Raw genomic sequence first — 17,730 nt, 5'->3', positions numbered from 1 at the left:
TCTCAAATGACAGTATAGCCTAGGATGACTAACTTAGAATTGTATGTCTAATTTTTAGACTCTTACGTTTTGGCAGATGGATCCCACCATGAGTATGCTAATGTAAGGCATCTACGACAGGCACTATTAAGACAGCAACTTGGATAAAAAGAATTTGAAAGAAGTTAAATGATACTGCAGTTCCCGTTACAGCAATGTTTTTCTCCCGCAATCATTTCACTATCCATCATAAATATTTCTTAGTGATATCTCCTGAAATGGAGTGCACATGCACCTGGCACCACCAGCTGAGCTGTACAGCCCATAATCTTTTATGTGAAATGACATAAGCATCAGATACAACATCTTTACAGCACTTTTTAGCATGCTATTAAGGCATAACAAGGCTATGATACAATGTGGAAAAGATTAGATGGCAATGTTGATGACAAAGGCTTTTATCTCTCCTACACTCAAGCATCTTGATTTTAGACATTAATAAATAAATCTCAAAGATCACACTAAAGAAAAGAAAAAAGGAAAGTATTATATTAAATTGTCTGTAAAACATTACAGAACATTATATCCAAACCTAGAAAACAGAGTTCTAATCCAAAGCCCCAGCTCTCAAATGCAGGGTGATTCTGCTGCATCTAAATCTAAATCTAGACCTAATTCTAATTCTAAATCTAAATACAAATATTTCATAGTCCAAGCAAAAATGAAAAGGATGTCGTATTTTCTAGTATTAATCATAACAATCCCACTGCTGTTATTTTGAAAGGAACTGTGAGAGGGGAGTAGAATGCCATTTTGCACTATTTAATAAGACCACAAAGGCCAAAGATTATGACAACATTTTGTAGAGAGACAAAGATTTGATTTCTATTGTATATACCAGTGCTAGTGGCCTTGGATATAAACACAAGGAACTGGCATTGTTCATTTCTAAAGAAAGAAAATGATAATACTGGTATTACTGAAGCTCAGAGTCATGTGCCTGGAATGTTAAAATACCCAAGACACATTATTTATACAGCTTACTGTGTGCAAGTGAAATCTTAGCGTTGGTCCTGACACTAGACAGCACTGACACAATTGCCAATGAAGATCTGAAGGTAGATGCATTCAACAGATATATGCGGTCTTTACTTGGGAGAAATCTGAAAGATGTACTTAAATTTTCCAATCTTCAGGGAATAGCTTCTATCTCCTTGGCAAGACTGAAACATTTAAACTTCGTAACTATTAAGACTAAATGTTCTCAAATCACGAGAACTGCAGATCTTTCACCTAGGGGTATCAAAACTATTAGAGTCTCTCTCCCTGCACAGCCTACCATCATGTGGTCCTGACAGCAATTTGAGAAAAAGTAGGGCAAGCTGACCTGAGATTAAAGAAATGGTAAATATCTGTTTTCAGGCAACTAAACTGAGCCTTTGGGCCCAAATCAATTTCAGACTAGGAAACTTAAAATGTCTCCACGTAGGTGTCTATAGATGTCTAAAATCCTATTACAGGCAATAGAGCCTAGGAAGCATTTCAGCTCATGATAAAACAGACATCTAGAGGATGACTCAGCTGCCTACACACTGGTTTGCAGTGGCATTTGATACGTCTCGAGCTATGCATGATGTCAAATGGACCTCTGGGAGACTATTGCCCTTCTAGAGCAGCAGCTGGAAGCCAGATGAGATTACTGAGGACATGGGAAGTGGCATCAATGTCTCTGTGGTGTGAACAAATCGTATCCCTCGTGACAGTCAGCTGAATTGCTCCCCACACCTCCACTGACTATGAAGTGTCCTCCGCAGACACCACCGGGCACTAAATTTATCAGCCTAAACTAATCTGTCTTAATCTTGAAAAGAATCTCATCTGTCAGAACCATTCAAGGAAAAAAAGGTGCCACAGTTACATGATGCCAGTTTTCTTTTTCAACGTAGAGGCGGTGAAAAAACATTAGGCATCATGGTAATGAATGAGTGCGATGTGATAGCTTGCAGGGGAAATGGTATCAAACCGGAGGAGCAAGGTGGTGTTGCCTCCCTGCATATCATCTGCAATAGCTTTTGTCGCTCTGTTGTCAACATTTTAAAGAAGAGGATGGTGAAACCTGGGGAAGGATTTCACAGAGAGCTACAAGACCTGGTCATGGTCTAGAAAACACACTTAATAAAAGGCATGGGAGATATTATCATGCATTATTGTCAATATTCACACCTGTTTACATGGAAAGAAATTTCTGTCAGTAAAATTCTGTGAACTAGCAGGAAAATATTCAGAGATGCCATGTTTGAAAACTAAGGACTGATAAATTTGAAGGCTTTTTTTCCCTAAATAAAAAGAAGCTAGCACACAGAGATGGGGAATTTTTAACTTAGGTTTGCCTAGCTTTTTCACAGCGATGCCCTAGGATGATTCATTCTGGTGCTGAACAAGCAGTGTTCTGCAGGAGGTCAGAGCAGAAGGGCAAATAGGCCCCCTGCAGCTGTGATACTTATGACACTACTTAGTGGTGCTAACATGTCAAAGTGTAACCCCCAGAAGTGTCCCCAGGCTCTGCATGAGACCTCACAGACCTTGGGGCATGCACTAAGAGAGAGAGGAGAGAAGAGGCAAAGGCTACCTTTCAGAAGAGGGCAGACTGTGCCAATTAGCACAGAGATACGCTGAGGTGCATCTTGGTGGCAGTGCTTTTCCTTTCATCTTTCACAGAAAATCCAGTCCCCCCCAAAGCCACATAAGAAGTACGACCAGTAGCACATCCCAGTGTTTATCACAAGAAATTGTTAATAAGATTGAAGATTTTCTAGAGGGAACCTCAGGAAACATTCCATGACTAAAACATTAAAACATCAAAATATCATTTGTAACATTTAAAACAGCTCTGGCAGTGTAAAAGCAAGATATTCTTGAACAAAACCCAGCAATGAATTGTCTCTGTTTAAACAGTATTATCTAGAGAAGGATGATTTCCTCACAAACTGAGGAATTATTTCCTTTTTGTGTAGTGAAAGAAAGGTAACAAGGAGCTGCTGGGATCTCCTCCATATCCCACAACAGTGATTGCAAAATTGCTGCAAAATTCATGGGCATCTATGAGGGAATCAGAGGGGATTTGGGAGGAAAAACATTGTACATATAAAGTAATGTAATAATTACTAGTTTCAACTCAACATAATTACAAATGAGCTTCCACCAGCTACTAATTATCTTCTCGGTTACAAAGGCCATATTTTATCTAAATGAAGTGGAATGAAAAGCTGGTAAAAGCTACATACATAGTACTAATGAGAGAATGCATTGGAGGAGACATATTTCCCCTTTAGGGCCTTGAATTAAGGGTCTTGTTTTTAAAGGTACAGGAAGAAAAAGCACACAGACACTGAGCATCCTCCTAGTTAATTTGTGATAAAGCTAGTTGCTCTTGAGTCCTTTCTGAAAAAATCCAATCAAAATAGACTTTTTGGATGGGGACCTTGGATCATATCCCTCTCACCTTTCTTCAGGCACCCATGGTAAATGTGCCTTCAGCATTTTCTGCAGTCATGGAGGTAAGCATATCTTTGTTGGGTGTCTAGATGTCTAAGTTATGTGCGAGGAATGTTTTGCCCAACTTCACCTAAGGAAATTACAAAATACCCCACGAATTGAAGTCAGATCTTTTCCCACACACAGGAAAGCCTAAGCCCAAGGTCTCTCTCAAGACAATGTTATGTTACATTTATCTCTGAAAACTAATTAGCATTCATAATCATGGTTATTGGAATAAAGTCTAAGGGCTAAACAGAGCAAGAGAGGGTAACCTGCAGTCCTTGCCTAAAAACTCCACTCTAAATAGACAAGGCAGACAAAGGCTGGAGGAAATGATACAACATGAGAGCAGAAGGATGTGATGACACCCACCATCTGAGATGGTCCACAATTCTCATTTTTTAGGTAGAAGACAAAGCTCATGGGAATAGAGGAGAAGGCAAGAGATATGTTGGAAAGGAAGACAGGGAAGGAAGAAGGAAGTGACTATAAAGTGTGTGCAAGGAAAGAAGTTGCAAGGATCGCCATTTTCCCAATAAGCTGCACTGTATATAGGGTTAATGATGGACTTAGTGCACCACTCAGACATAAATCCACAGTGAAATTAAAACATTGAAAGATAAAACCAGAAATACCAGAATGATCAAAGACAATCAAAATCTTGCAAGAATAGCACATCCGTATAAATATTTTTGACATTTAAATGTCAAAATGATTTCATGACAACAACAATAGCTGTCAAGTGCAAATGCACTGAGCTTTCCATTCACCTTTCAAATAGCAATTTAATAAGTAATTTTAATATTTTTCCTTTCATAGACAAGGGGTCTATGGTTTGTTTACAGGATTTGTCATTTATAGTCAAAAATATCATTCTTATCATGAAACATTAATTTAGTAAGTATAATCATGTAAGTTTTGTTTATTATTTATTCCTAGCATGCTGGCTCTTCTTAGGACCAGGGCTACAGTGGCTAAGCACTCATGATCTTGCTGCGAGATACTACTCCAAGTAGATTTACAGCTGAAGATACAAAGCCCTGCCATAAAGCCCACTAGCACGGAGCTCTCTGGAGTCACAGACATGGCAGTGGCAGTCTGCACAGGCATGAAAACCTTGGCAAGCATCTCACAGTGCAGATGCGATAGCTACAAAAAAACAGACACAACTGCAGTATACAAACTTTTACACACACACACGATCTTCTTATTATAGTGTAATGAATGTACATTATCTGTATTTGCAGCTGGTTCAGCTTACTCGTAATTATCTGGCTCATTTCTTGTACATCACATTGAATACATAAATGTAATATCCAGAGACGTAGCAGAATGATAAAAACACAAACATAATTCATATGACTAGGAAAAAAGTTGAAGGCAATATCACTGTGCTGATGAAGATTCCAAGCTGAAGAACACATACTTTTTGAAAGACAATTATTTTTTTTCTTTTGTCTGAAAGAGAAATAGACATTTGGCTTTAACCCTCCACTTCTACAGCCTGTTTTATAACACACAAGAAATTATTTTTCAGTATTTAGTTATTTGAACATTAAGCACCAGATGCTCAGCACTCTATATTGCATATGAAATACATACATTTTTAGTATCTCTGTTGAAACGCTGTAAAAATAAAAGTAGGATTGTTTTTGCTGTTTCTCTAGATAGCAACCTGTGCCTCTTGTGTGTGGAGCACATTTCCATGTGTGATTAAAATGATAGGTGTCTTGTGGTTTTGTATTGGATTTATAAAACCCAATCCTATTTACTTAGCTGTGTTTTTAATTAAGTGTGCTTTTCAGTCGAACTCTCTGTGGCACTTGTGTGGAGAATGCTATAAAAATAAAATGAGTGACTGAATGTAATATTGGATATGGATTTCTAAAATGCATTTTAATGTATTTAAAGCATGCTCATAAAACTTTTGTTGGACAGGCTAAAAATTCAAATTTCCTGGAGGAGAAGAAACTTTTTTCATTATTTAGCTAGAGTGACATATGATTAGTCGTTACAGTCTACCCAGAAAAATTAAAGAACTCTTTTATGCCACTATTTCCCTCCTGAGTTTCAAGTTGTTCCACCTTACAGCTATTTTCATCAACTGTAGCAGAGCAAGTGATAAATGAGGCTCCTCTCCCTGCTAGCAGATTTGCTATTCTGGTGGCTATGTCACAGGAACGAAAGACTCAGAGCACTGGCTGCTTGAATTCTGCGTCTTTTCAAACCACGTGTACATCTTACATCTGGAAACTCAAACATCCTTAAATTACTAGATGACATCGGATAAGAGATATATAATTATCTGGAAGTATATTCAGTACTTTGTGCTTTTATTGTTCTTATGCCCATGACTGGAACATGCAGAGCTTCAATTTTGATCCCATTCAGCTAATGCCTGGACCAACACAAAACAAAAGATGGTCTCTGCCCATAGAAGTATGTGGTCTCAACAAGAGATTACAGAGAGATACAGGGTGACGCATAGATTATGCCAGAAGGAATGATGGACAGTAAAGCAGTCACTCTAAAAATATACATCTACTTCAGAGTGAAGTAGGCGATGCCCCCCAAAATTGCCCCTTTCTCTCTAGAGACTATAAAAGGAATCCGGGGATTTGAGAACCAGACATCCACCTTACAGATGTCCAAAATAAGAGGAGATGAATCTCAAAGAGTCAGAATAGCTAATTATTGTCCATTTTCTCTGGGAAGCACAAAGATAAGACTTAAGGAAGGCTGTTTATATAAAAGAGAGTGAAGGAGTGGTTTTGTGCATATTTAGATGGAGCTGATCTCAGTCAGATTGACACACACGATACCTGGTCAGGCACTTCCCAGTAATGCAATGACGCAATCAATGATTTTTCAGTGTATTTTTTTATACATAATTCAATTTCCTTATTATCCTCTGCAGTAATAAGACAATGCTGCGTATATGGTAGAATCTTTATTAAGTTGCAGGAGCAAAATGTACAGCTACTGCTGCAGGTACTTCTTCGCTTTGTGAGTCAACTTGCATGACTCATTGCAAACCCTGTATTACACTCCAGCTGGGAGCAGTGAAATTAAAGCTCATGCTCTTTCTGGCGGCCTCTTTCCCCTCTAAACCAGAACTTTCTGTGTGATCCTGTATGTGTTTGCAGTATGTCAGCTACACAGCGGTCTGAGCCCATTCTTGACTCAGATCACACGCCCTCCTGAGTGTTTGTTGCAAATGCAGTCAAAGACTTGCATTATGGTCTGGGATTCTTCTTTGGGAAAAGCCAAAGTTCTTGCTCATACAGTGTAAAGTGATTAAGCGTGGCGGGACTGATCAAGCTACAGCTAAATCCACCATGATCTTAAGTTTGCCTCTTTCTAAGCTTTTTGGGTGCTTTGAGCTTGAGCTGCAGCTCTGGTAGTAGTTCACAAGACAGACAGAAAGTATGCAGATCAGGCAGCAGCACGCTTATGCCTATTTTTTACCTTTACAGTACGGTTAAATACACAGCCTTTTGGTACCTATCTGGATATCCGCTTTTATCACAGATCTTCACTTGCAGAATAAGAATCATACCAGCGTCTTTGTCACCTTCTTTGTCTATCCTGGATTGCAAAAAGAGAAACAACAGCACAAATACTCCAGTGAGTGGTGAGAAGCACCTTTAGCAATTTTTTTTGCACATTTTTAGTAGGTTCAGCTCCTCCTATTAGTTTCTGTATTAAAGCAGCAAAAGACTGCTAGTGGAAGAAGAAAATTGTATTCTGTGTTGTGATCTTAAGGGTAATCTCTATACTCTTATACTTGCGATGAGCATAGTAGTCTAACAATTGAAATTATCCATTTACTGCACTTTAAATTTCCACAATACATCCAAATAGTGCATGAGAAAGTGTAAAGTCATGAGGGAAATGGCATAGCTGTTGCAAAGCCATACTTACAAAAAAAGCAGACTACATGCTGCTAACTACAGGAGAGGTGAATATTTCTTTACACCCACTTTTAACACGTTCAAGTCATTATGTAGGCACAGCCTGAGTTGCTTACATGTTCTTTGGCTGTGTACAAATCTTCAGATTTTAAAGTGGAAAGTATTTTTACTTATTGTGTCATGCTGTCTTGTAAACAAAGCAGTGAACTTTGACAATATTAAATTTTGTGGCTTACTGCAGGCTGGGGGCACAAAGAGAAGATGAATGTTCAGCCTAAAGGGAGAGACAGGGAGTGCTCTGCCTGTTTCCCCTTGATGAACAAGGGGAGGCCAGCCAAAAGAAAGCACAGTCTTTGAAGGATAAGCTTCTGCTTTACTAACAGCATTCTTCTCTTGATAAATAGGCAGGAATATCATTTTCAAGGATCATGAAGAATATAAATTTAATCTTTTATTATCTTGTTTCGCACATCCGAGCTAATTGTTGCACTTGGATTTGGACAGAATTCAAGGGATTGTGAATGGGTGAATCTTCTGCAATTTTCTCTTGTAATGTTGCATTACTGGTGATGTTTCCAGTAAAAACAAAGTATCCCACCCAGTCACAAGAAATGCTGAAAGCAAGCATAGCAATGTTCTGTTTTTGGAAAAGTACTCTCATAACAGGTTGGAAACAGTACAATATTGATGAGCTATGTGAAGGCTCTTGCTCATATTCTCAGCTGATAGAAACTGTGATTGGTGCACTGAGCAGAGCTGGACAGAACAAGGTTTCCAGGAACTCAGAGCCTGTTCTGTGATGACATTCTTTAATTATTGATCATGAAATTAAGCCTCATTTTTAGGCATCCAATAATAAGCACGTAAGCATTCCTGACTCCAGAGCTTTACAGACACTACAGTGATAAAATCCATGCTGCAAGGTCAATATAACACAACTGTTTCTAACTCCTTGTTTTCTTTCACTGTTGAACTTTGAAGAGTGATACAGCATGTACATAGCATGTGACATATAACATCCCTGCCTCTTAAGCTTGTTATTTCATTACTGATTATAACATACAAAAAAGCTTGGTACCAGTCTCTGGCACATATAAAAACAATAATGGGATATCAAGCTCAATATTATTGAGGGTTTTTTTTTCTGGGTCTTTATCAGTTCTCTATAAATTAATACACTTGCAGGATAATCTAATGAATGGGGGGCATTTGAGACAAATAGTTTTATCAGTTCAGTTCTTTCTGATGTGTGATTTAGGGACAGGAATCAGGAATGCTTTGCCTGGTGTCTGGGCACGCTTGCTGTGAGTTGATGCCTCCACCGCTGAGATCTCACCACTGCTAATGGTGTCACCGTTGCCAGAGAGGAGCAGCTCTGCAACTTCCAGGAGTGATGGCTGGGCAATGGCACTGGACGCAGTGTCTTTTTAACCAACTCAGTCATCCCTGGGGGCAGGAGAGCAAGGGGGAGGTGACAGAAAGGGCAGTTTGGATGGAAGAGTGGGAAAGTTGGGAGCAATAGACTGTGGTTTTTTAGGCAGGTGATCTAAACCAGAAAAAATAGAAATTACTTACCTCCTTCCTGCCTCAAGGAGCATGTGCAGAAAGCTTCCTCCCTTCCGTCCCCTTCCTCTTTAGAAAAACTCAGCCACCATTTGCCTCCGTTTGTCTGTGCTCAGCTGCCAGGCCAGAGACTCTGGCTGGGCGTTGTATATCCTGCAGCATTCGTGAGACTGAGCAACTCCAGACATGCTGCCTGTCTCCCTCTTGGTAGCAAGTGATACTGCCTGTCCGCCAGCCACACTCCCCAAGTGTGACTTTGTCAGTCTGCCTTCATTGTACACCCACTTACAATCCATCTGCCGGGTATACGTATGCCGTTATTGTACAGTTACAGCTTTGAGTATGTTTTATATATTCACCCAGTTTATTTAATCTTCTGTTCTTACAAAAATACATATCTCCTCGTCATTCAATACAGGCAACATCACTCCATTTCTCTCAGTTCTTCGGCTTCATTTCTGGTGCTGGTATTTATCTTGTCAAGCCCAAGAAACAAAACACATTTACTAGCTGCAGTTGCAAGAATTGTAAACAGGTTTCTTGCTTTGCTTAATTTCATCAAACCAGGAGGCTTGATAGTACCATCATAACAGGAATTTGTAGTGACACAACACTGAAATAACTCCTGCATCAATTTGTTTGTATCAGGGCAGAAGTTTTTCAGTGTGAGAGAATCCCAGGGGAAATCAGGAGGAATACTGAGCAGATGACAGAGAAAAAAGAGCCATATCACTTACTGATTTCAAGGCACCTTGCTGAAATACTAGCTACTTCTTTTTGCACCAGAGGGAACTGTGCTGAGAAACACCTTTACAAGTCCATTGCTCCACTCACTGATTTGATAGAAACAGAACAAAAAATTCCATTTGGTACCTGATTCGTCAAACTCTTATGCAGCTGCTTAATTACAGATGTTTGCAAGAGCCCTGGTGACTCAAGCTTAGATGTGTGTTAAGTAGTTGCAGTGTTGCTCGAATCAATCTTACAGTATTTAATCAATAGGTATAAAAAGCATTCTTTTTGAAGCATGAGGGCCCATGTACTAGGAAAAGCTTGAATGGTTGTTTCTTATAGAAAAAAGTTAAGATATCCAAAATCCAAACAGGGAAAAACAAGGATACAAGAATCAAAGCAGCACTTTGCTGTTTTTTCAAAGTAAAAATCAATGGTAGCATACAGCTGTGAGGACCACAAGGTCACAAAATATATTGGATTTAGATGCCAGACAGCTATAAAAGCTTTTTTGAATGCATGGACATCCCAGGGCTTCTTATTCACAACAGTTTCTTTAGTGTCTTTTTTTCCTTTTCTCAGTAACAAAATAAGCCTAAAAAAAGCCAAAAAGCTGTAACGTCATCTCTGCTAGTACTGCAGCATAATGACCTAAAATTGAATAGATTAGCTCAAATTGAAACATTTTTTGGCATCATAACAGAGCCATTATGGGATATTTGGTTACCATAGAAACACAGGTAATGAATGAGGCACCGTCACTAAATCATGAAACCTGAAATAAATGAATACAGACATCAGAAACATAGCCTCATGTATTACACTAAAGGACCAATCTCGCTGACACACCACTGTCTCTAGAATACAAACTCTAACTCTACTGATTGTGCAAATCTAAAAGACAGACTGTGCCTGGATGTCATTCAAATAAAAAATTAGTCTTTGTTCAATGTTTGGAAAGAAAAAGAAAGTGTGAAGTTTTAAGAACTTGCTGCTATATATTTGCTGCTCATCCATGTTAAAGAAATATTCTTAAACAAGCAAATAGTACTGCCTAAAGGGTAACATTCAACAAAGAGGGCACAACCACATCAGCTACTACAACACTTAGGCAGAATCTGTAACTGCTAGAAATAGCTGTTTTTCTAGCACTTCTGTTTTCTGAGTTTTAAGGTTAAATACCACCCTGTTGTTATTGGTTTTTCCCCAAGGTAAATAAGGAGTCATCCTTTGCCTTCTCTATCAAATAGCTTTGTCAACAGCTATGAAAACAAGTCTCTACCCTGCTTGACCACATTGAAAAAGCTCAGCCTCTACTGCCGCTACCCAAAAGGTGAAAACCATAGGTAGCCTATATAAAGGTCTGTGCAGCAAGGCAGGGATGTATGTATTTGTGTTTTCTCTTTCCCACACACATGCAAATTTAGCATCAGCACCCACAGGAGCAAATTTAAAAGTCTGAATCTTCAACAAACTTGCAAATGCATAAAGCTGGCCCTTTTGACTCTCTCTAATAACATCTGCCATTTTCAGCTTACTCTTCTCATCCCTTGTTCTTCCTTCTCTTCCCTGTTTTTCCTCCCAGTATCCTTCACACGCAGACTTGCCCACTTTGATAAAGAAGATGTGTGCCAGTGCGAATTTAAAACTTTCTTGTAAATATTTCTACTCCGCTAATTCCAAACATATTTGCTTGGAATTAAGTTCTTCATTACTGCGTATGTTGCCAATTAGGGAACACAGTGTCCTACCAGCTAAAGTTTATTACAGCAATGTGAAGTATAAATATCATAACTAGAGAAAGAGAATGAAGAATAAAGAAGGATGCAATCTAATAACTTTGGTATTTACCTAAGCCTTAGCAATCTGACACCCACCGCACTACAGTTATACGAAGATCAGTGTTATACATGTTAGAGGACAGGTGAGATCCAAAGATAGGGTTATGAGACACAGAGCATTTCTTACATACATGACTGGTCTCTGAAGGTGATTGACAGCTTTATCAGGACACTTGAGAAGAGGATCTGGATTCGAGCTGTTGCATTTGCAGGATTAGAGAATCAGTACAGTAGAATTTAGGAAATATTTGTTTCTGTATTGTAGTCATACTTCAACCACCTTCCACTAACAGAAGTTAACAGCAATATGTTAATATTCTTTGTTTCTGATTCTATTATTATAGTGTTATAAGAGCAATTAAGGGAGAATTACTTTCCAGTAAAACTGATAATTATAATCTCATCTTCCATCCTACCCCTGAAATATGACAACTGGTGTCATGTCTCCACCTTGGAGGCAAAAAGGAAACAAAAAAAATCTGTAAAATGCAGCCTAATTCCTTTCTCCCCGATGAGAGTTTTACAGAACAGAAGATACCAGCAAGCAGCTGAAATAAGAAATGTTGCGAGTGAAACATTGCACGAGAAACAGTGATGTAATAAGAAAAGGTGAATTTCTAGTTTGTACCTTGTGTTTGTCATACTTACCCTTTCTCCCACAAAGATGAGCGGAGAAAACTGCTGGGTATTTTCAGCAGGGTTGTATAAATCCTTCCATAAGCCTTCAACAGAATGTGCCCACCAGAGGATGGGTTCCTCAGACCAGCTGGCAGGTCTCTTTGGAACTGTGTTTCAGTCTATAACTGGGTTATGCTGCATGCGTAAGCTCCTACCGCCCAGGGAACCACAGTGCCTCTCCCCTGGAAGCAGCTCGAGCAGTTCCCACAGCACTTGCCACCCCTGCAGGAGCTGGTTCCTAGACTTTAGCAACTGGCATCATGGCAGGTATCTTTCCCTCAGGCATATCAGGAAACAAAAAGCTCTTAATTTGGCAATACTGTTCAGACTGGCTAATTGCAACCTCATCAGGCATTTAACGTCTAAATAAAGCACTGCTTTAAATGCAGTACCAACACAAAGGGGTACTGCTTTAGTTCTCTTACAAAGGAGTCCCCATTAAGTCCTCTTAGCAGAATTCTTTCATGGAGAAAGTCTTACACCTTACCATTCCTCCTTTTGTTTACATCGAATGAGTCTGAAAAGCCTATGCGGTTAGAGAGACCAGAAAGGTTGAATTTCTTGATCTTCCCTTGTCTATCTTATGCCGGTCCACTGGAGAAAGGGGGAGAAGACAAGTTGTACTGAGTCTAGCTAGGTTGGTGTTAATTTTCTTCGTAGCAGCTGGTTTTGGATTTGTGACTAAAACAGTGTTGATAAGACACCTGTGTTTTGGCTACTGCTGAGCAGTGCTTATACAGCATCGAGGTTTTCTTTTTCCCACTCTGCCCTCCAGTGAGTAGGCTGGGGATGGACAAGAAGCTGGGAGGGGACACAGCCAGGACAGCTGACCCCAACTGACCACAGGGATATTCCATGCTTTATAATGTTATGCTCAGAGATAAAAGCTCAGGAAAAGGAGGACGAGGCAGGGACATTTGTGGTTTTGGCAGTTGACTTCCCAAGTAACCATTACACGTGCTGAGGCACAACTTTCCGGGAAGTGGCTAAACATCTGCCTGCCAATGGGAAGTAGTGAATGAATGCCCTATTTTGCTTTGCTTGCACGCACAGCTTTGCTTCACCTATTAAATTGTCTTTATCTCAAGCAGAGTGTCTTCTTGCTTTTGCTTTTCTGATTCTATCCCCCATCCCATTGGGGTGGGAGTGAGCGAGTGACTGGGTGGGGGCCAGGATCAACCCACCACAAGAATACAGAAGAGGGAGACAAAACTGAGGCTCCAAGATGACATTTTTGTATCTCCTGATGAAAGTAAGCAAATCTCAAGGCTGGAAAGGGCAGCTGACAGCTCACATTACAAGCAGGCCCTGTTCCATGAATAGCATCAAAGGTGACTTCCACCACATTTTTCAATGGCTGGATAGCAAATGAGATGAGACTAGTCTTCTCCTATGAAACAGGATTTAGAAACTTTGTGATTTTCCATTTTAGAAGTCCTAGAAGTATTTCTATATTTTGTAAAGGATATCCTGAATTATTGATGCAATATCCTTTTGGCAATGTTCTTAATGGCTTTTTTAATACTGTAAAAAAACTCTCCGTGGTCAGATTTTTCTTCAGCAAATTAAAGAAAGAAGTAGGCTCATAGTTCACCTAATGAATATACATAAAACTTCTCTTCATGTGTATAAAATCAAAATGTGCTGAAAGATCACGTTTTAAAACATTCGGCTTTTCTCTCTATTGATCCAAAGAAAATCCTTTACAAATAGACTGTCGTCCTTCTGTGATATCCTTAGGTGATAACATGTAAGTAATTCTGGTCATTTTAGTATTAAAAGAACAACTACCATATCAGCTGCTTGTGTAAAAGTTTTTGCACAAAAGACTTTTGTAATCTGCAGAACCCAATTACTATTTCCAAGCACTGAGAACTGCAAGGCAAGGAGGCACTGCTAAGTGGTACAGGGCACAAGTGGCGCGGGTCTCTCAGGGGCAGAGACAGCCCCATACAGGCATTGCTCTGAGGCCCCCCGCTCCCTCGCTGCCTCGGGGAAGGCAAAGAGAACCAGAGCAGGGGAGGAGAAGAGACCAGACATTTGAAACGGAAGCAATTTGAAACCTTAAAAAAGCAAATCCAAGACCCGGGATCACATTTTCTAGATTTGGCAACAGTGTTTATATTGTAGGCCACTTCTTCATGTGTATGGATACACATGAGCCATGCGTACACGTGAAGCCTTCTGCTCATCCTGCTACGCACTCCAGGGAGATATGAGCCTGCAAAGCGCTCTGTGGCCAATAAATAAATTCTTCAGAGCCTCTGTCATTTGGAATATAAGTGCCCTAGTGTAGCTGCATTTATGCTAAAAGGGCAGGATCCTGAAATCGTAAGAGAGTACGCACCAATTTGTTAGGTTTTCGGAGCACTGTGCACTAGCACAGCAGCAGCCAGCCAGGGGAGGGGAGGGGAGGGGAGATGCTGCTTCTGTAACTTCACAGTTATTTCTTTTAAAGCAGACTAATAAAAGCTCAATGGAAAATAAAAAATGTTACAAAGTCCTTCTTGACTTCGCCAAACACTGTAGTCAGGAGCATTCAACAGCTTAAAACTTCCTTGCCTGCTGTCCCCAGATCAGCTGCTTCTGCCCAGTTTCTTTGAGGAGCTGACTACATTGCAGCAATAAATTTCACCAGCTGGATGGGGAAAAAATGGAGAATTCCTTCCGCACCAAAAATACAAACGAGCACAGTTGTGCCACAGAGGCAAGGCAGGAGGGAAGAACACAAACACTCATTCTTCATATTTCTATGCACCTAAATATATCACAGCTTTCCTACAAAAATCTCTCATAGAGAGATTCTGTTTATTAATTACAGTAGCAAACAGTACAGTAAAAAATACTGGCTGTAGGCTGCCATCTGCCGTTTTGTGTAATGAAACGTCACTTCCAAGCAGATTTTGTCACAGTACTTTGCCACTGTAAGCAGCGTGACAAATCCTCTCCCATGGCAGGCTGGGGGAATCCCATTCCCACCAGTGGCAGCTGATGAAATTTCTGGAAGCCAGTGGGTTTTCTCAACCTGACTTATTGCTCCCCAAAACTCTTTAAAAAGACACCGCTTTGCACAGATATTGCTTCTCTATTAACACTAATGTAAAATGACTATGCTTTGATGCTTACTGTCGGGTTATGAATCTTTCAGCCACACAAATACACACACACATGTGCAACACCCATGGAAGACACATTAATAGGCAAAGTCTAATTTTTGTGGAACTTGCACACTGTTTTCTTGCAGTAGGATTATAGTTTTGTATTCATTGGATGGCATGCCCTGAAGGTTCTCCATCTGTTTTTCTGGGCTCTTAACATTATTTAATGACTTATTACAGCTCAGAACACAAACATTTTATTGGGTTCAAGTGCAGCATGTAAATTAAATGAACCTGTGCTGATGAGGAGATACTGGTTCTCTTATTTAGCTGGCATTTATGTTAACATGTGCAAGACAAGTGCTCATAGAAAGTTTTAGAAATAAAAGCCAGGCTGGTGTGAATCAGTAGCATTTTTGCCATTGAATTCAGGCAAGTTCATAAGTTCAGGATTTCAACTGACATATCTTGGTCTTGGTGCTTAAATTCCCAAGCATGCAATGAGCTCCGCAGGTACAGACTCCTAGACTATAGATAGTGCCGTTCGTTAGTTTTGCAAGGAAAAGCAAGGGACATGAAACTCTCTCCATATCGATCATATTCTCAGAAAAAGGCTCTAGTGATCATTTCAGGATGTAGCGTGTACCTCCATCTTGTGGTAGTTATTGTTTCAGAAATAGTACTATTAATAGTTTGATTCTTCATCTGAATCTTTCACCAGTTTTTAAAAAGTCTCACGAGTCCCTATTACAAGTAATGTTAAGCTTTCTTTGTTCCAAAAAATACACAGCAGAGTAACCGACTACCTAATGGGCCAACAACACAGTTGAATTTTGCAATATTTGAGCATCACATTCATGATGCTGTAATCAAGAGGATATTGTCAAGATTAACAGACCTTATACTAACTTACCTTTATGTTCTCTACAGCCCTTTGCAGAATGGATACAATTCTTTATAATGTGAAAGGGCCTTTGTTTGTTTGCTTGTGTGTTTTAATGGATCTCTGTGGAAAGAAGAGAAATCTGTGGTATTATGTATGTATATGCATTCGTAAGTACATGGTTGCATTTGCATGCACGTATTTTACAATTTGTAAGAGAAAGAGAATAGGGGTTTCAAATCAAGTTTTTGGAAGCTAAGAGCATTGTGAAATTTCCTGAGGCTTGCTGTTTACGCCCAATAAGAGTCTTCAACAACTTAAGCAAAATTTGTTGGAGCCCCCTTCTTAATTCTATTGTCTCTTCTTAAAAACACTGAAATCTGTTAAAATTTAACATGACACTTTTCAATTGCTTGAGCTGACAGGAACGTCCTGAAGTTCAGCAAAAAGGCAAATGCAGAGTCCTGCACGTGGGATGGGATAATCCCACCCAGCAGGGCAGGCTGGGGTCCAGCTGGCCAGAGAGCAGCTTTGCAGGAAAGGACCCAAAGGTTCTGGTGGAGGGTTTGAATATGAGCCACCAATGCGCCTTCACAGCAGACTGAAGTGTCCTGGACTGTGTTAGCAGAAGTTAACTAGCAGGTCAAGGGAACAGATTATATTCAGCACTTGTGAGACCACATCTGAAGTGCTGTGTCCAGTTTTGGGCGCCACAGTAGAAGACAGACACTGACATACTGGAACAAGTGCAGAAGAGGCCACCAAGTGGGTTTGGGACTGGATAACATGATATACAAGGAGATCATGTGAGGTCTGGGCCTATTCAGACAGGAGAAGAGAAGGCTGTTGGTGGGGTGATCTTATTGTTAGGAACAACACCAAATGGGAAGGTGTAGAGAAAGTGGAGTCAGATTTTTCTTGAAGGTGCACCGTTACAGAACAAGAGGCAACAAACAAAAATTGGAACACAGAAAAAATCTCAATAGCTGTAAAGAAAAAGGTTTTTACTATGAGGGTGGTCAAACACTGGAACAGGTTGTCTCAAGAGACTGTCGGATCTCCATCCCTAGAAATATTCAAAAGCCAACTGGACATGGCTCTGAGCAAACCCTGACTCTGCTTTGAGCAGGGGACTTGGATGAAACACCTCTAGAAGGTGCCTTCTGGCCTGCCTGATTCTCTCCTCGAGTTTCTGAAGACTTTTCTTGTTCACACAGCAGTAACAACATGATACAGAAATTCTCTACTGGCTCTCAGGCACTTCATCAGCTAGGGAAGAAACAGCACGTGACACTGGAACAGAATATTCACTTGGAGCTGTCACAGCCATCAGTTCTCCGTGCATGCAATGAGACAATTCCTACCTATGCACCTTTATAAAATGTTTGCTTCTCTTGTGTGTGTTGGGAAAACAGCTACCTTTCTGTTATTTAAACGCTGTTCTTGGACATCATCTGTAAATGGCTTTGCCAGTCTAACAGCACAACAACAATATGAGCTGTCAC

The sequence above is a fragment of the Gymnogyps californianus genome, chromosome 1, assembly GCF_018139145.2.
Source record: "Gymnogyps californianus isolate 813 chromosome 1, ASM1813914v2, whole genome shotgun sequence".
Lineage (NCBI taxonomy): Eukaryota > Metazoa > Chordata > Aves > Accipitriformes > Cathartidae > Gymnogyps > Gymnogyps californianus.
Note: the sequence above shows the minus strand (reverse complement) of the source record.